The sequence below is a fragment of the Amblyomma americanum genome, chromosome 3, assembly GCF_052857255.1.
Source record: "Amblyomma americanum isolate KBUSLIRL-KWMA chromosome 3, ASM5285725v1, whole genome shotgun sequence".
NCBI lineage: Eukaryota > Metazoa > Arthropoda > Arachnida > Ixodida > Ixodidae > Amblyomma > Amblyomma americanum.
This window is the reverse complement of record NC_135499.1, coordinates 143683609-143703357: the sequence shown is the minus strand read 5'-3', so window position 1 is coordinate 143703357 and position 19749 is coordinate 143683609.

Sequence of the window (19749 nt, the reverse complement as noted above, 5' to 3'; positions counted from 1 at the left end):
CGTTCACTGCGCGTGTTCTTCCACGAACGACGTTTCCTCAATGCACGGGTGGTCCCGTCGTGCACCCGCATCAAGATTGAAGACAGCACAGGTTGCCAGGATTTGTTTAGCAGGTGATTAAACGGGTTGTGAGTAACGTATATCACTTCCGGTTATACGATGCCAGGACTGCTGTCAGCTGCTGCCGATTTTAGCAAACATGTGCATTTAGAAGACCGCGAAGCGACAAGACAGGGTCCAGTAGTGCAGCGAGCCTTGCTAAAAAGCATGCCTGCCCTTTCCGTGCTAATGCGAGGAGTATGGGTACGGTTAGCAGGTCTGATATGGTTTTGTCAAGCCACTTTCTTTAACCTTCCGAAGCTGGCTCTTCTTGCGTACCACGAATTACGAACGTGCGTAGCCGCCTCGGCACAAATTCCGGGATTCATAGCGGGTCACCCCAGTCGACGAAATTCAATGCCTTCTATCGGTCATGCTGTAATCCACCGCGATATTTAAGCGCGAGCACATAGATTGATGCAGCTAAGCGTAAACACAGAAAAAAACGCTGAAGCTTCGGGCTGCACTTGTCCATCTTGTGTGGCCGAGCAATAGCATTGTAGTATGCTTTCACTCGGTTGGTGTTGTGGTAATAACAGGTACAGACCATCATGCACCGTGGCTTCCAGCTTCGTGCGAGTCGAAGGCCCCAACCAGCCATGACCACACCTACACATTGGGGCATTGCAGCGGAGGACGCAGCGAACTTCAAGTTAGGCGTACGCCGCCGCCTCCATACAGCCGCCCGGGAACCGCTGGAGAGGTGACACCAGCGGAAAAGCGTCGTCTTGGGCCAGTGTCTCAAGGTAATTTTCTGTGCTTTGATTGGTGGCGCAGTGCAATTAGCATAGTATTGCGTTCTGAGCGCCCTTGAGAGCCCGTAAGACACACAATACGTACAGAAAAGGATATAGAAATCTGATATTCTTTCATTCGCAGTGCTCAAACTGTGCGGTCAAAAGCGAGGCATCATGCATTGTTTCCCTCTACATTTTAATCTGGAGAAAGAGTGCCTAGTCAAGCTAATTTGAATCTCGGTGTGGACAAGCCGTATTCTAACCATGAAAATTTATTGCAGCACGATGAAACTGAGTCTTTTGACATTGCTTTAAATTTGCAACATAATCAAGGTTAGCAGTGAAAATCCTGTGACCAAACCTGTGAGAATTTTCAGTATGCATTTTTGCCTAAAGGATCTATTTTATACAACACCATCGGTGAGTGATGATCTATACTGGCGTAAATCATGAACCGCCCTTGAGGATAACACCATCTGCCCGGCTGGTTGTGGCCCTTAAGGAGGAGAAGGAAAGGCATTGTTAGTTAACCGGAAGAATATATCGATTTGCAACCGCCATTGAGCGCAAGAGATTTCATTGGCAATCACTTGACCGCAGATGTACTCTGTACGAAATGAAAAACTTATTTGCTGCAGGGTTCAATGTGCGGAAAGCTTGTAACCTGTAGACGCGGGGTACGCACTAATTTTGGGGTCTACAGTGAACTCTACGGCGACGTAGAGCTACATCCTCAACCGTTAGTAGCATTTTAGGCACCTGGTTGCTATATGGTTTCCCTTAAATGGGCTCTAATAAAGTTGCTATATGTCTGTGATATTAAACGACGTCCGGGAATCCGCGGCGCACCTCGGTTCCAGCCATGCCCTCCTCATCGGCCGTCGACCGGCATCTCCTGGATCTCAGATTCGGTCAGCGCGAGACGGATTACTTCACGTTGATTTTCCTTCTTCCCGTTTGAGAAGCAATGCCTCCCAGGACTCATTTGTTCTGTCAGATTCTCCAAAGCTAGGACAGGTTCATATATGGATCATGTCCACTATATGCCATCAAAATTACATGTATGCCATTACGCCTATGCGGTGTTTGCACTTGGCGCTAAAAATCTCGGGGTGCTATGAAGCCGGGGGTTTGGAGATACCCCGATTTGTAGCTTGCGCCACACAACCAGCTAACCTAGAGCGAAGAGGTTATCCTTCCGCAAGAATTTTTTTTGGTGCGCTTTGTAGCTGCGTTATGTGCAGTCAAAATTTGAACTTAAGTGTCTTTGTGCCTTTCCCTCTCCTCTCGTCACTTGTTGCATTCTGAAAGGCAGGCGCCCTGCGCCGGCACCATTGACCGAGGCGGAGATTCCTGACCCGACGGAGCAACGCCACATGTTGGCCGCGCCCGCGGAAACTGCCTGATGTCTCAAAAAACCTAACCAATAGTCATTTTTGGACAGGCACACACAGGAACGCCCGAGCATGAAAAAGCCTCTGGAAAGAGCTCGTCACCTTTCACGCGTGATTACGGGCTCTCTGCTGAGTGTAGAAGTGTTTTGTTTGGCTGACATGTTCATGACGACACAATGCAGTGACTGAGCGAGTTTATGTGCTCTCGTCGGATCATGTTTAGGAGACGCTTTAAAGATCAAGCAGTAAAAACTGGTTCAGGATAAACTGATCGCGCTTAAAAATATTTTCTTCAGAGCTTATTCACGATTTTCGTGAGTCAATATCGCTGGATACTGGTGCTGCTCTAAAAGAAGTCAGAGGAGCTGAAATGCGCCTTGCGGGCCATCACTGGTACTTTGTGTGCTTGTTTCTTGGTGGACCCAGACCATGATTACTGTTTCGATTATCAAGAGAGGCAGATGCGCCGGAGTATGTGCTGCAATGCGGTCACTCACTGGGAAATCGGCGTACACGTACCACGTGTGTGAACGTGCATTTCAACCAGAAATTCTCGCGTCACCGAGCTTCCATGAGTACGATCAGTCAGAAATGTCCTCGGAATCCGTGTTTGCTCTCGACAGACCTGTACCAACCCCCCCCCCCCCCCCCCTTTCTTGCTGCGATTAGAGCCGTTTCGGTACAAGCCGCACTCGCAGCTCCGCACCGTCAGAAGCCGCACGCGCGATGTGTGCCGACAAAAATTGGAGGAGACACTCAAGCTCCCCCTTGAGGGTACACTCTTAACAAAAAAAAAACGCCCAAATGGGAGTAAACGGCTTGTCCTCTAGCGCACACCCAAAAGACGGATTTATTTACTCAATATAAATGGAGTATTTTACCTACTACCTTATACAATGGAGGTATTTAGGAGTACAAGGCTGTAATTTTTTTACTACCTACGAAAATGAAGCTCAAAAACTGCGTCATTTTTATTTATCCTCACTCAGGCTCATTCTTACAGCAGTGCCAGCGGCGGGAACGGGCAGTAGCTGCGGGGGACGCCGGTAATCCAAGTTGGGATACAGCGCCGCGCCATTGTGACCCCGCGTCACGCGTTTTTTTCGCGGTCTGCAAGCCCAGCAGCGGCGTTGGCGGAGGCGGCAGGTGTCGTCTGCTTTTGCTGTACGAGCTCGTTTGGTTGGCTATGTTCGTAGATAAAGGCATGTAACATTGGAATAAATAGTTCAAATCTGAAAAGGAGTCGCGGGGTAGTTTTCACAGTCTGAACCACGCTGTATTTCACTAAAAATCAGAGCAGAATAAGTTGAAAATGAAAACACCAATGAGGGTAGTTTAATATGGAAGTGTTTGGTTTCATATCCATTTGTTTAATGCTTGGCTTTTCAATATGACTAAGGAAAGATGTAGTCTCATCAGCTCAATCAAGAGCTCAGCGTTGAAACTGAACAGTTCCATGTTCATTCAACACAACATAATCTCCTGCAACACAACGCCAGAACCACAATGAAAAAAGTGAGAATTAGGGTTAAGCGGAGGCTCTCACGGGGTTGCGACGCTAACAAAGCAAGATCAGGTATGGTTAGAGCACTGAAGGCTTCTCAAGAGGAATTAAATTATGTAGCTTACTGTAACAGAAAACGTCGACAAGCCGATACCTTGTACCGCGGCAGGCGCCCGTGAAGGCGCAGAAGTGAGCAGAGGTCCAGCGACGATGGTAACCAGGGGGTCGTCACTCACCGCCATTATAAGACGACCGACCAGAAGCAGACGAGACGCTAGGTGGCGGGTCGAATGGCTCAAAATGGTGTTTTTTTACTCAATTTGGGACTTGTGGAGCATTGAGACCAAGAAACTCCATTTAATACGGTAGTTATAAGGAGGAGAATCCTCACTTATACCCCATTATTAAGTGCAGGGAGCAAAGTAGGCTATTGAGCACAATATACTCCATACTGATGGAGTAAATGTTTCCGACTATGGCGTATAAAGGGTAGCGCCAACCACTTAAACTCCCATTTGGGTTGATTCTTGTTTACAATGTGTATGAGGCGATAGCGTAATCGTTAATTACCATATACGCAGAAGGTCATTCTCTACATTCATAGATCCTTACCTAGACCCACTTGCTACTGTTTTTTATGTATTAATCGTTCCGCAATTTTTCGCTCACGTCCGACGCCTTCGATGCCGCTTGGGCCTGATGCTGCTGATGGTACGTACGGTGAAACGGACGCGCGGAGCGGCAAACCACGCAAAAGCGCTGCCAGGCGCCTAGCCGAAACGCGCGGGACTCAAGTTACCGTCGTAGTTCATCGGCACATCGTTCTCGCCCACGAACGCCAGCATAGCTTCCGCGTTGAACGAACGGGCAGCAAGCCGCAAGCTTCGTGGTGAACACGCATTGGATGTGCGCTGTGTTGTTCGCAGCTCACCGCGTGATTCCTGCGTGCCCGCACAGCCCCACTGGGCCCGAGCGAGACGAGCGGGAGGCGCTGCCGTCGCGCGCTATCTGTTAGGGCAGTGATGCATTGCGAGGAGGAGGGAGTAGTTTTAGTGGGCGCCGCCTGATGGCACTACGTGCGCGCCAAGCGAAGGGGACAAGAAGCGCAAATATACTTTGCACCTCGCTTAACTGCGAATTCTGTATTTTCCATGCTCAGAATTATTAATATCCACCTCATTACATGTCTCAGCCGCCGCGGTGGCTGAGTGGTTACGGCGCTCGGCTGCTGGCACGAAAGACGCGGGCTCGATCCCGGCCGCGGCTGTCGAATTTCGATGGAAGCGAAATTCTAGAGGCCCGTGTACTGTGCGATGTCAGCTCACGGTAAAGAACCCCAGGTGGTCGAAATTTCCGGAGACCTTCACTACGGCGTCCCTCATAGCCAGAGTCGCTTTGGGACGTTAAACCCCTATAAACCTAAACCAAATCATTACATGTCTCTGTACCACCCTACTAAGACAACACCGTATTCACTAGACGCGCCATTGTTCATTCCAAAAAATCGAGCTGGCATGGCGGAGTGGTTAGCGTGCTCGTTTCGAACTCCTAAGGCCCTGGCTCGATTCCCCAACTCGACAATCTTTTTACTCGGTTTTGTTTACTAATGCCTATGGGATTTTTCACTTACGGCCAACGCCACCTACGACGACACCGGCTTTTCTGCGACACGGGGCCCTTAACGCTGTCGCGTTAAAGAGGTTTGCATGGTGATATACGATATCGTGCATATCCTAGAGCCACAGCACGAAACAGGGCCTCGATTGAGAGCTTCGTCGCGTAATGGCCGACCTACAAGGGACGAAATTTCATTGAGAAATTCTCGCGGCGAAAAATTCTTTGCGAGGAAAAATATTTCATGCGAGAATCACTCTGACTACATCACTTGAAAATTCTAATCTCGATGCTTAATGGGTGCCTATTTATTTACGTTCACTGTAAAGGGTTTTATGGTTTATGGGGGTATAACATCCCATAGCGACTCAAGCTATGAAGGATGCCGCAGTGAAGGGGTATGAAAATTTAGACCGCCTGGGGTTCTTTAACTTGCATTGAAATCGCACAGTACACGGGCGCCCGGAATTTAGCCTCCATCGAAATTCGACCCCCGCGCCCGGGATCGATCCGAGACTTTCGGGTCAGCAGTCGAGCGCCATAACCTATGTGCCACAGCGGCGGCCTTCACTCTAAAGGGAGCAGCGTCACAATGGAGAAAGGGGTCTATCCCCTACCATAGCTACTTTAGAGGGAAAAGATTATCCCCTTTCTTTTACCACTGCCTGCTTTGTGACACTATCAGGGTCATGAGAATCGGCCGATGCCATTGACTGGAAAGCCGCGCTTTTACTCCGACGTCCTCGGGGCGCGGGCGAGCGACACCGCTGTTAAGGCACGTCGGGTTGGCGACGCCACGCAGGCGCGAATTCGGCCCTCCTACAGACCGACCACTCTGATGCGGTGCAGCGACTGCGCCAGGAGGAGCGCATGGGCAGATGATGCGCAGAACGTTCGACGCGCCATCTGTCGTAGTGTGCGAAGCAGCACCGCACTGGCGAGAGTCGGAACCGGTGTGGCCGGGCCGGCGGAGGCTGACGCGCTAGGCGCGAAATAAGACACATGCTCCAAATTGCCGCCGATGTGGTAGGGGCACGCCGAAGCCGCCGAACGCGTCGTAGGTCAAGCGCCGGTGGTGTGTAGATATTCTCGCTTTGTCCAATGTGACGTCGCCTTGCCGCGCGCGCGCTACGACGGCGTACAAACGCGCCTGAAGGAGGTCCTTTGACGAGGAGAAGCCGCCGCGTTTTTAAGCTGCATCCGACTAGAGCAATGGTTTCTCCGAATTAAAGCACGAAGAGCACCATCTTTCACCAGGGAAGGCGGGAGAAACCTATTCTGAGGACGTATTTAGTAGAAACAGCGTGACTCGTCCTCGACTCTCTTCCGACATTTTTGCACGTTCCCTAAAAAAGTGGGCTCGAGTCGACTTCGGTCGCATTCATATCAACGAGGCTTGTGACAATGTTTTCCTTTTGCTGTGGCCTGCATATTTCACCCACATAGCATAGTGGAATAAAGGAAACCGGTTTTGAAGACAAAAAAAAATACATGCGCATATGGTCGGAGAACGAAGCGACAAATGCCCCTCGAAGGAGTCATGACCTGGGGACTATTGCCTTGGACCTGCAAGGATGAAATCCAGCAGATGGCGTTTCCTCTAACCACGCCGTGAAGAAAGGGAAGAAAGAGAGAATACAAGAAGGAAGGGGTTCACTGCCCCACATGCGAGAGAAATGCTCTCCCAGGCTCAAACCCTTCCACGTAAAAAAAAAATTCTAGCTAAACTCATTCCCCGTGAAAGTACGCGCCCATGATTTCGAAATTTGCTAGCTTACGCATTGTGTGTGGACACACCCTTCTCCAGGGCAGAAAAAAGGGTCCACCACTGGGGGAGAAATTGTCACGTGGCAAGTGGAACAGGCGTCAAAAATTGTCTCCGTTTCACTTGTCAGAGTGTCGTGAGTTTACCTGTCGAGATATCGGCAAGAGCCTCCTGACGTAACAGACGCTAGAAGGACTCGAAGGTCTTGACGATATTTTGCAGCACCGATCCGTTCGTAACTGCTGTTGCCAGGGCTGCAAATCATGTAAATAACCTCATGCGGTGCGTCGGGTATGCTGGCAGTTTGCGCAGAAATATAAAGTAACTAAAATGAAATCTTGCGACGTGTTTACACAGCAGCCTTCCGAAATTCAGACTCTACGAGCACGCACTGGTTCAGCCGGTACTATTCAAAAGGTTAAAAATTCACTCAAGAAGGTGTGCTTTTCATAGTTTTGTGTATGAATTTACTCGAGAAGCATTTGTTGGCAGCAAGTGGACGGTGACTGACAAGTACGTCGCAGTGCAAACTGGCAGCAGCTAGCTTACGCACTGAAGTATAGGCTCAACGTGCAAGTACGAAGAGAGCCATGTAAACATGTGCATATGGTCGGAGAACTAAGTGACAAATGCCCCTCGAAGGAGTCATGACCTGGGGACTATTGCCTTGGACCTGCAAGGGTGAAATCCAGCAGATGGCGTTTCCTCTAACCACGCCGTGAAGAAAGGGAAGAAAGAGAGAATACAAGAAGGAAGGGGTTCACTCCCCACATGCGAGAGAGAAATACCCTCCCAGGCTCAAACCCTTCCACGTAAAAAAAAAAAATTCTAGCTAAACTCATTTCTCGTCAAAGTACGCGCCCATGATTTCGACATTTGGTAGCTTACGCATTGTGTGTTGACACACCCTTCTCCAGGGCAGAAAAGAGGGTCCACCACTGGGGGATAAATTGTCACGTGGCAAGTGGCACAGGCGCCAAAATTTGTCTCCGGGTCACTTGTCAGAGTGTCGTGAGTTTACTTGTCGAGATGTCGGCAAGAGCCTCCTGAAGTAACAGACGCTAGAAGGACTCGAAGGTCTTGACGATATTTTTTGCAGCACCGATCCGTTCGTAACTGCTGTTGCCAGGGCTGCAAATCATGTAAATAACCTCATGCGATGCGTCGGGTATGCTGGCAGTTTGCGCAGAAATATGAAGTAACATGAAATCTTGCTACGTGTTTACACAGCAGCCTTTCGAAATTCAGACTCTACGAGTATGCACTGGTTCAGCCGGTACTATTCAAAAGGTTAAAAATTCACTCAAGGAGGTGTGCTCTTCATAGTTTTGTGTTTGAATTTACTCGAGAAGCATTTGTTGGCAGCAAGTGGACGCTGACTGACAAGTACGTCTCTGTGCAAACTAGCAGCGGCTAGCTTACGCACTGAAGTATAGGCTCAACGTGCAAGTGCGAACAGAGCTAATCATGTAAACTTGCAGCTACATGCTGAAATCTGGTTACATGTGCTTTTACAGGCCCGGATTACTTATTCGGACACATTCCTGCCAGAGACAACAGCGGACCGGCGGTAATGCCCGCTCCACCCAGAGCGCCGGTGAACAAAGGCTGGCCAAGTCAGGTGAACCTCGGCACTTCGCCGTTGTTCGCCCAGGGTGCAACCGGCGCAGCTGTTTTTGACGGCAGCCCCGATATATCCCGTGACTTGTGGAACCAAGCGTTAAAGAATGCAGGTAAGGTTCTTGATTATTTTGCGTTAGGAACAATTTCTTTTAGTTTGTTTTTTTGCGTGCATCTGCCATGCGCTGCACGAACGCTGTACGTGGCATCTGTAATGAGAACTCACTCGTATTTTTGGGAACTCGCTTGGTTTTAATGCGCACTAGTAATCTGTTTCTTGCTGGTGTCGCGATAGGGGCTTTTGATTATGATTGAACTCGCCGAAGATTTGGCGCTACGACACGTCAATTTCAATCGCGATCGATCCTGCTTGCCGTCAAGCTGCGGTTGAGTAGTAATTTTTTATTCTAATCATGGAGACGCCTCTGCTGCCCTAGTGTTCGGAGGACATTAAGAAGCATTCCAAAATACGAGGTGAATCCGCCAAGGCCTCCCATCCGCCATTTTTGCCGGCTTTGCCAGGAAGAAATTAGATGGGTTCACTGCGCGTGTTCTTCCACGAACGGCGTCTCCTCAATGCACGGGTGGTCCTCACATGCCCCGGCATCACGCATAAAGACAGGGCAGGTTCCCCATGCTCCTCCACAACCAAGCTTCTTCTTTTCTCTTGGCTATTAATGCATGCGGATTCAGCGCTGTCATGTAATTCTAGGAGGATGGCATGGACGTGCTAGAGCACTGTGACAGATTGCAAAGCTGTCTTGTTGTGCATGGCTCAAAGGAACTTCATAGCGTTTTGGCAGACCGGCGGAAGATGGCGCCTCATGTGTGGGTGTGAGAGTGCACGTGAATCGGCCCTTGTGCGAGAGTGTCGTATTCTGGTCTATAAATCCGTCATTATCTGTGGCGCCATCCGGGGAGAGGGTGAAAACTGGTAGAAAATAATCCACGTGGCGCATACTCAGTGCGCAACCATCATCATCGGCCTGACTGCGCCCACTGCCGGACAAAGGCCTCTCCCATATCTCTGGGGAGCATAAAGGCTGGGACGCGGAGAGCAGCATCTAATCTGTAGAAGAAAGGCGGCCGGGCAGCGCTTGGCATGAGCAAAACCGGTTCGAGTGCGGGCGCTTTTGCCCTTCGCATGCTCAGTAGGAGGTCGCAGTTTTCAACCAGTGGAGCCGGAGGACTAAACTCGCGCATGCGCAGAACGGCCTTGCGAAAAAGGCCGATTAAAATAGCAGCGTCGGTGTTCTCGGTCTAACCACTGGGAGCGCCGACACGGTTTGCGACGTGTGGTCACGTGAGAGGAGACGCCGCGGCGGAAGCAAAACTGTTTATTCTATAAGTGCTCTGATTATAACAACATCACATTCTGTGATGTACTACTGTCGCGCATGTTCATGAGTGGCCTATGCAAACAGCGAGCAACCCTGCGTGTCGCTCCGACCGGATTCGCTGGTTATGCGCAGCATGTGAAAGTGCTGACCGGAAATAGCACTTCAACATCACCGACCGCGTCGAATGTTTTCATCAACGCCAGTCGCTGGAGGGCCGACTTTCAGGGGCGCGTCGCACCCCGCGGATTCTGCGAAATGCTGTCCCATCGCAACAAATCGGTTAGCAAGCGGCTGCCTTGTGTGGAAACGCGATCCAGCAGGGCAAGTCGCGACTTCAGTCCTGACTGGAAACAGGTTTGGGGGCCCCCCTACTCCCCTTGGGGTGGCTACACAATAGACAATTTCAGCTGTGCATATGCAAGTGCCTCGGTACACAAAGCACTACAGCCCTGCGGGCGGTACGCTGTCCGCACCGAAGTATACATTTATGGTGTCTTCGACTGGTCGCTTTAGATCGCTCTAGAACGCTCTGAGAGGCGACCGCACATTCGGCTGGTCGAAACCGGCCGCTCTGACTACATTCGGCTGGTTCTTCCTGAGCGCTCGCCTCCAGCTCGGAGCGGCTCCGAGATGAGTCCAAGTGACAGAGCCACTTCCGCCATTTCGCGAAAGCGGTGCGAGGCCTCGGCGTCCCCTGCGCGTAGGCAGAAGCAAGTGTAGGCTTTTGACGCAGTCGTAGCGTCCTTGCTGTGTTGTGTTTTGTGGGTGCCGCGCTGTGTGAGGCAAAATGTCCAAGAGACGCCGGATAACTGCGCTAGGAACCCGGTCTGTGTTGCTGTCGCATGACAACAGCGATTCCAGCAGCAGCTCAGACGAGCACGACAGTGCTATCCACAAGGCGATCTTCGAAAATTGAGCGTCCCGTGGGACGGAAAGCCGGGGTAGCGATCGATACAGGCTAAGCGGTGTTGCATTTGGGTTGCAAGCCCCAAGGGTAGCGTTGGCCTGGCGGCCTGGGGCAAAGCTGGAAACATCCGAAGGTCCCGGCAAAGGATGAGTCGACTGGCAACAGAACAACTTGTTTATTCTGGCATCGCAAAGGAGCAGCCGGTCAGGGCGACCACGTTACTCGAAGGAAGGAATCGAAGTCTCTCTTTGGCGTCCGGGGCAGCCCCCTTTATACCCACGGAGTCGAGGGCAAGAGGGAACGGCTTGGGAAGAGTCATCCGATACGGCGACGCTTGAACATGTTCAGGCGTGACGGGCGCGTCCGCCAGGCCGGCGCCGGTCAGACCTCCTCGCCTCCCAGTTGGAGAGCTCCTCTCCCCGGCTGCCGCGCTTTGACAAGCGTGGGCAAAACATGCACACACACAAACACGCACGCACGACGACACGTGGCACTGAAACCTGCCTGGACGCGCTTGGCGGGAGGCGTTGCGGCAGCGATGAACGAAGCCGCGGCATCCAGTGCATCCGCGCCGGCTATACCGCGCGCTGTAGGCGAGACGTAACAGACCGCCCCGCCGGGAGAAGGAGATCCCGATGGTCAGGGGACTGCATCCGCTGTCCAGAGGGATGTCGCTCGATGATGCTCATAATCGAAACCGGTGGTCCCTCGACGTTGCTTGAGCGCAGCGCACAGAGAAGGCCTCGTTCTCAGGTTCAGGTTCATACAGGGCACTGCAAAGTGACTTCGGGAGAGTTGCCATTTTTGTGCTCGTTCCCAGCAAGCGTTAGAACTACGCCGAAACGCAACCGCTCAGTCAGCAAGCACGAGACAACCCTCACTAAGCTCTGCCAGGCTCTTTCCCCTTTTATACTACTGCCTAGTTCCTTTCAGTAGTCAAGCAGCACTCAGAACGCGTCCACAAATTGGAAAATTGCACTAGAAAGCACATAATCACTTTGAAACACTAAACAAAAGCAATATGTTAAAAATCCTGCCTCAGGAAGAAAACATCAGTAACCAACAACTTTGAGGCGGATTCCTACGTTAGGGGCTTCGACTTAAGCCATCGGCGTTACCGTTGAGACTCCCCTTTTTGTAACGCACCTCAAAGGAATATTGTTGCAAAGCGAGGCTCCAGCGCAGGAGGCGGCCATTTTTGGGAGAGATGTTCTGCAGCCATTGGAGAGGGCAGTGATCCGTCTCAATGATAAACCTCGAGCCGGCTAGGTAGCATGACAATTTCTGAACGGCCCACACGAGACACGCACACTCTTTCTCGGTGGCGCTGTACGCCTGCTCACGACAGGTCAGCTTACGACTAGCATACAGGACGGGGTGTTCCACTTCTCCATTGTCCCTTTGGCACAGTACAACGCCCATGCCTCGCTCACTAGCATCGCACTGAACAACGAACCCTTTTGTGTAGTCTGGCGATCGTAGCACAGGCTGGCTTGTTAGGGCGCTCTTTAGGGCGCTAAAAGCTCTTTCCTTTGTCTCGCTCCAGACGACTGTTTGGGGCTCTGTTTTTCTTAGAGCATCCGTCAGGGGAGCCGCGATATCGGAGTACCTGGGGATGTACCTCTGATAGTAGCCGGCGACACCCAAGAACGACCGAATATCGGTCTTCGTGCGCGGTTGCGGGAAGTCTCGCACAGCGGCCACCTTTATTTCAGAGGGGCGGCGACGACCCTGTCCAATCACGTGACCGAGGTAGACAACCTCGGCCTGTGCTAATTGGCACTTGGGAGCCTTGACTGTCAAGCCCGCTTCGCGCAGGCGGGTTAGCACTGCCCGCAAGTGTGCCATATGCTCAGACCAGGATGCGGAGAATATCGCTACGTCGTCTAAATACGGTAAAGCAAATTCTTCCTGTCCCCGCAACACTTTGTCCATGAGGCTTGAAAAGCAGTATGGCGCGTTCTTCAAACCAAAACTCAAAACTTTAGGACGGAATGTTCCCATTGGTGAAATGAACGCCGCATACCTACTAGCCTCCTCTGTAAGTGGAACCTGCCAATAACCCCTGACAAGATCTAGGGTGGAAATAAACTGAGCGCTACTAACTTTCTCAAGGCGCTCCTCGATGTTAGGGATCGGATAAATTTGATCCTTAGTGATAGAATTAAGCCTGCGGTAGTCGACGCAAGGACGAGGTTCCTTGCCCGGTACCTCAACTAAAATCAAAGGGGAGGTATAATCACTCTCACCCGCCTCAATAACACCGAGCTGTAGCATTTTCTTTACCTCAGCCTCCATAATATCGCGCTGGCGGGGTGACACCCGGTACGCCTTGGATCGTACTGGCTCTGGCGAGGTAAGTTCTATATCATGAGTAAGGACAGAAGTCCTACCAGGCCTCTCAGAGAACTGACCTTGAAACTCTTGTAAGAGTTGGTGTAGTTCGGTTCTCTGCTCAGCTGACAGCGGTGCTTTAATGATTAAGTCACTAATGACCTGATCAGTGTCTTCCCTGTTCGTCACTGAGCCTAGTCCCGGAAGCTCGACCGGAAGCTCTTCTAACTTTCCCGTGTCGGGCATTTCCTCTCCAGTACCTGGTGCCTTCAACGCTACAGGCTCAATTTTATCCAGTTCTGACGTGCTCGGAATATCAGCTTGCTGCGCCTCCGACCCTTTCTCATTGTTCGACAACGTCGGCCCCGCAACCACCGCCTTTGCAGCGAGCTCCCGAACTCTCGGTCTGGTTAAGGCCTGAACGCTAGCCTCACCAAACAAAAGCCCCTTCTCGCGCAGGAGGTGATCGGACCTGTTCGAAAATAGGTACGGGTACTGGGGGGGCAGCCTAGATGACACTACGGCCTCCGTCTCAAGTGCTCCGAAAGGTCCTTCAATAACCACTTTTGCTACGGGCAGACACACGCTGTGAGCTTCCACGGCTTGCTTGATCCATGCGCACTCGCCCGTGAACATATCGGGTTCTACGTAAGAGGGGTGAACTACATCCATTGTAGCTGCGGAATCACGAAGCACTCGGCACTCTTTCCCGTTCACGAGGAAGTCTCGCATGTAAGGCTCGAGAAGCTTCATGTTCTCGTCAGTGCTACATAATGACAAACACACGACTTCTCTTTTTGTTTCTGGACACTGCGCCGAAAAGTGACCCGGCTTCTGGCACGTATAACACACGCGCGCTTGCCTCCTCTCGAACCGCTTTCTGCGTTCGGCTTCGGCTGCCGCCGTCTCCTTACGTTCCGTCGGACTGCTTTCACTCGCATCCGCACTACGCGTGTCCCCCCTTGCTCTCATGGGTGTGAACTTCGGCCTCTCAGACTTGGAGCCAAATTCACCCTTTTGACCGTCCTTAGCTCCGCGAGCCCGACGCGTCACAAACTCCTCGGCTAGCTCGGCGGCTTTAGCCACTGTACTAACGTCTGGCCTATCCAAGACCCAGTACCGCACGTTCTCAGGTAACCGACTATAAAACTGTTCCAGCCCGAAACACTGCAGAATTTTCTCGTGGTCACCAAACGCTTTCTCTTCTTTGAGCCACTCCTGCATGTTTGACATAAGCCTGTAGGCAAACTCTGTATATGACTCATTTCTGCCTTTTTCATTTTCCCGAAACTTCCGACGGAACGCCTCCGCTGACAGCCTGTACTTTTTTAGCAGACTTGATTTCACTTGGTCGAAATCCTCTGCCTCCTCTCTCTTCAAGCGAGCGACTACGTCGGCCGCCTCGCCGGGTAACAAAGTGAGCAAGCGCTGTGGCCACGTTTCCCGAGAGAACCCCTGCTTCTCGCACGTTCGCTCAAAGTTAACCAGGAACAAACCAATGTCCTCTCCAAGCTTAAACGGCCGCATCAGGTCAGTCATTTTGAACGATACCCGTTCTCCTGCACCGTGTGCCTGACTTCCATTACGAGCGCGTTCCATCTCTACCTCGAGACGCTTCATTTCCAAAGCGTGTTGACGGTCGCGCTCTTCTTTCTCTTTATCTTTTTGCTCTTTACGTTCGCGCTCCTCTTTCTTCAGTGGTCTCAAGGCATTCCGACAGCTCGTCATCCTCAGCCTCCAACTCAAGAATAGCCCTTAGCAGTTCTGGTTTTCTGAGTTTGTCTGAGACATCCAGACCCAACTCTCTTGCAAGCTCCAGCAATTTCGGTTTGCGCAACGACTTCAAATCCATGGCTGCTCCGAATGCTGCTTTCTCTACTGCCTACTATTGTCTTGCCGCAAACTAACCCGGCAGCAACGACAACACAATTACCAGCTCTGTTTCTGACACTAACAAAAGCCTGGCAAAACTCAGAAGAAGAAAGTCCCGCACTCACCAAACCTCGCAGCCAAGAATTCAGCGCAGTCGTTCCGCTGCAGGCAACCAGTCATCACACAGGGCTCGTTGCACTGCTCCCGGATGGTCGTTGAGCTGCTCAGCATACAGTTGAACGCATATCTTCGCTGCTGGCCTCCGTTGTCGGGATCTCACCGCTGGCAACCAGTTGTTGCATTTGGGTTGCAAGCCCCAAGGGTAGCGTTGGCCTGGCGGCCTGGGGCAAAGCTGGAAACATCCGAAGGTCCCGGCAAAGGATGAGTCGACTGGCAACAGAACAACTTGTTTATTCTGGCATCGCAAAGGAGCAGCCGGTCAGGGCGACCACGTTACTCGAAGGAAGGAATCGAAGTCTCTCTTTGGCGTCCGGGGCAGCCCCCTTTATACCCACGGAGTCGAGGGCAAGAGGGAACGGCTTGGGAAGAGTCATCCGATACGGCGACGCTTGAACATGTTCAGGCGTGACGGGCGCGTCCGCCAGGCCGGCGCCGGTCAGACCTCCTCGCCTCCCAGTTGGAGAGCTCCTCTCCCCGGCTGCCGCGCTTTGACAAGCGTGGGCAAAACATGCACACACACAAACACGCACGCACGACGACACGTGGCACTGAAACCTGCCTGGACGCGCTTGGCGGGAGGCGTTGCGGCAGCGATGAACGAAGCCGCGGCATCCAGTGCATCCGCGCCGGCTATACCGCGCGCTGTAGGCGAGACGTAACAGCGGCGACCGCGATGCAAACTGTGCGGCTATAGGTAATCAAGGGACCTTACATGCGGCTACTGTTGACATCAGCAGCGGTGCCGCGTAGTGGTTCCGGAAGTTACGTCCCCTTTATGCCCCATGCGCTTCCGCTCTAAAAACTCGCTGACCATTCGGCTTGACTTGTCTCGTTATGCGCTCGGAGCGAGAGTGGCTCCCACTCTGCCAGATCCTAACCGGATCGCGGGAGCGACCAGTCAAAGACACCATTAGTTGCCCGTGCCGTAGCGTCTCTCAAACGCACGAGTAAACAGTAGCGCCATCTAGTGACAAGACGTCAAAGCGCACCAAAGCTCAGTTGATGAAAATTTCATCCGTGATTACGGGTAATTAGAGCGAGTGCATTGCAAGCGAATTTTGTTTGTTCCAAGAATAAAAACTATGCAAACCGAAGAAAATGTAAGAACTGACTAAAAGCTAGAAAATTGCTTCGCCAGGTGTCGTTGCTACAAGGAAAACACGCTGCATTTAGTTACGCCTAGGAGCTTGAAAATCACTAAAATATCTGAAAAACAGGGGCTAGTGATTCCTTATACCGCTACGTGCGGGCAAGACTATAGGTGCAATAAAAGCGAACCTCTACCATTTGAGTGAGCTATTGCGTCGGAGAATCCAGCGGCGGCATGTATTTATTGCGAAGCGGGCGAGCAGGGCGCCGCCATCTTGTCAACGTTAACCAGACAAGCCACGCAAGCGCCGCAACGCAAAGCACGCTGGCTAGCGTACGTACGCAAGATGCAGGACTTGCGTTCTGCGCATGCACACTACCGTCACCGCAAACTCCTTGCGTACGCTAAGCCGCTGCGTACGCACAGCTAAAACTGTCTAATACCCCATCAGACGGAATACAACGCAGGCCACACTCAAGATGGTACTTGAAAACCGGTTGCCCGCTTCTTTCCTCTCCTGCAGAAAATTGTGGAAAATGCTTCCCTCAGGGATGAAACAGCTCAACACTATGAATGGAAGCCCATGACCTTCTTACCTTTTTTACGTCATTTTCCGAAGTCCCGAAGCGTAGCTCGGTCCTCGTCATTGGGTCCGTGAAATATGAAAACTGGGGACGCTTGCGGCTTCCCACGGTGCGGCGTGGACACTTCCGTTGCTTCGTCGCGTGCTTGGCCCGTGCGAGTGCTTCCAGCGCTCTTGCTACGACGCCCGGTTAGTCGGCTAGGCCTCGCTCAACAGGATCCCATCTTCTGACGCCATCGCAGGTGGGAGCCAAAACAAAGAATGCTTTGCTGAGCTCCTCGAGCTTCCAAATCATGTGATCTTACGCGTCACATTACGCTCATTAGAATCCCTGGCGGGCAGCCCACGATCGCACTGCCTTTCTTCTTGAGGACTGATCAGGTTGTGCTACTTGAATGAGATAATATAGAACGCTATATCAAGGACGCCACTATCTTGGCACAGGTGGCGCCATGTAGTGTCTAGGCTGGCAACAAGTGCCATGCTTGTATGCGCTTTCGCGGATTGGACGCGCCCCTCTCCAGGGCAGAAAGGAGGGTCCACCACAGAGGGAGAAATTGTCACCTGGCAAGCGTCATGTGCGCCAAAATTTGTCTCCAGGTCACTTCTCAGAGAGAGCGCCAGCAGTTTAGTTGTCGAGATATCCGCAAGAGCCTCCTGAGCTAACCGACGCTTGGAGGACCCGAAGGTCCTGAGGATATTTTGCACCACCGATTTGTTCCTAACTGCTGTTGTCAGGGCTGCAAATTATGTAGGTAACCTCTTAATATATCACGCGGTGCGTTGTGTATGTTGGCAGTTTACGCAGAAAAATAAAGCAACAAAAATGAAATCTTGCGCGGCGTTCACACAACAGCCTTTTGAAGGCCAGTCTCCACGAGCACGCACTACTTCAGTCGGAGCTCTTGAGAGGTAAAAAATTCAGTCAAGTAGGCGTTCACCGTGCGTCAAGCAGACGTCACTGTGCAAACTAAGGGCGGCTGTTTTACTAGTTTAAGCACGCAAGGCGATACAGGATGTCAAAGTGCTCAGCTTACAAGTGCAAACAGTATCATGTAAAATTGTATATAGACATGTTTGGCAACATGTTTTGCTTTGACAGGCCTGGATTGCACAGTCGTACAAACTCGTGCCGTAGACAACAGTGGACCGGCGGCATTGGCCGCTTCACGAGGAGCGCCGGTTAACAACGGCCGGCCAAGGAACGTGAACCTCGGCACTGCGCCGTTCTTCGCCCAGCGATACACCGGCGCCGCTGTCTTGGACGCAAAACCCGATCCATCCTGGGGCTTGTTGGACCGAGCGTCAATTAGTGCACGTAAGTTTCTAGATTGTTTTGCGTTTATCACAAATTTTTTTAGTTTGTTTTTTTTGCGTGCATCTACCAGGTGCATGCCCGTCCACTGTGCGTGGCATCTGTAATCTGTGTTCATTCCTATCATAAGGCGAAAGCCTTTAGTGGCTCGTACTCGCGGTCATGGATCTGTCCGTCGTCCGTTACATGCAGCAACTAATTATCTAGCGGTAGCTAATACTAATCTTTACTAAACAGTCACTTGAAATGATTAACCAACCATTAATTATCAATTCATCAGTAAGCAGTTAACAATTCATTAGCAGCTGATGATTACTTCACGGTTCATTAGTTGCTCGCAGGTAATTCGCCATTAATCATTAATTAGTAGTTAAATTAGTTGTTAACAGTTAATTTACATTAATTAGTAGTTAGTATTTAATCAACCGTTAATTGGAAGTTGGTTGTTAGTCACCAGTTAATTAACAGTTGGTAGTTTTCCTTCCTTTACGGCGCGGTTCGGGTGTCCGCCGAGATACGTGAGACAGGTGTAATTTCCTTCACTTCAATTATCCAATGGGCAAGGCCTCGCGCTGAACGGGCGATGGCGTTCCGTGGACACCTTGGCAACGCTGCAACACGCTGTCGCGTCCCAATCCAGACGCCGACTGAACGCCGACCGGGAAGGGTGCGGCCTAAACGCTCTTTGTATTCTTCAATCGACACCTTCACTACACTTCAGGGAAAGAAGCAGCAACATCGCGCTAAAGGCTTTCGCCTCCCCGTACTTTAGGTCAACAAATCCCCCCCCCCCCCGAATTTTATTTGTGAGATCGTTTGGTTTAAATCAAGGTGTAAGGACATTTAGGTGTTGACACCGACCGCCTCGCGGAGAGCGCGCACAGATCATGTTCATCCTCTAGTAGATGCGCCGACCGCAGTGGCGCGGGGGCGCTGCAGAGAAGGGGTCAATCGCTTGCGTAGCGGCGGACGCGGCTAAGTGGTTTACGCGGCTTTCGGGGCCGAAGGCCCCAACCAGCCGTCACCAAACCTATGCAGTGGGGCGGCGCTGCGGCGCAAGCAACCTCCGCAGGGAAGAGAGCGGCAGAACGGCTCGTAGAAAGGAAACAGGCTCCCGAGTTCTAAAAGGAGACGTTTATTCACCCTGTCCCGAATTCTCCGAGCATGCCTGCATGTTAACATAACAACGTCAATGAGCGCTAAACGTACTGCGATGGCCACGCTTTTGGTCAATAGTTTCAAACTCTGTACTTACTTCTGTCGTACTGGTCTTGTATTGCGTGCTATGCATCGCAGCAATTGATATCTGACGGTGGTAGGCATATTTTACGCCTCATTGGAAACAATGCCAGCTCAACATTCCGCAACGGCAAAGCTCTCGACACACAACGCGCA